This window comes from Centroberyx gerrardi, chromosome 19, assembly GCF_048128805.1.
Source record: "Centroberyx gerrardi isolate f3 chromosome 19, fCenGer3.hap1.cur.20231027, whole genome shotgun sequence".
In the NCBI taxonomy this organism is placed as follows: Eukaryota; Metazoa; Chordata; class Actinopteri; order Beryciformes; family Berycidae; genus Centroberyx; species Centroberyx gerrardi.
Genome location: NC_136015.1, coordinates 11,644,763 through 11,645,000, shown reverse-complemented (window position 1 = coordinate 11,645,000; position 238 = coordinate 11,644,763).

Below are 238 nucleotides of genomic sequence, written 5' to 3'. Positions count from 1 at the left end.
GATTGGTAGCATCCCTGCTAGTCTACTGCAAAAATGCATGCATTATTCAGCTCCAGCTAATATCCAATTTCCAGTAGCCACTTGCTAGTTATGAAATAAAGTATCTTTGTCATTTGAGTGACATTCAGGGTCGTCTTGGGTGTTTTGGGTTCTTTTCTACAGATTTGTTGAGATTTTGCTAAATGGAAATGAACAAATGAATAATTGTAATAATTTCTTAACCTTCTTACATTGTAAA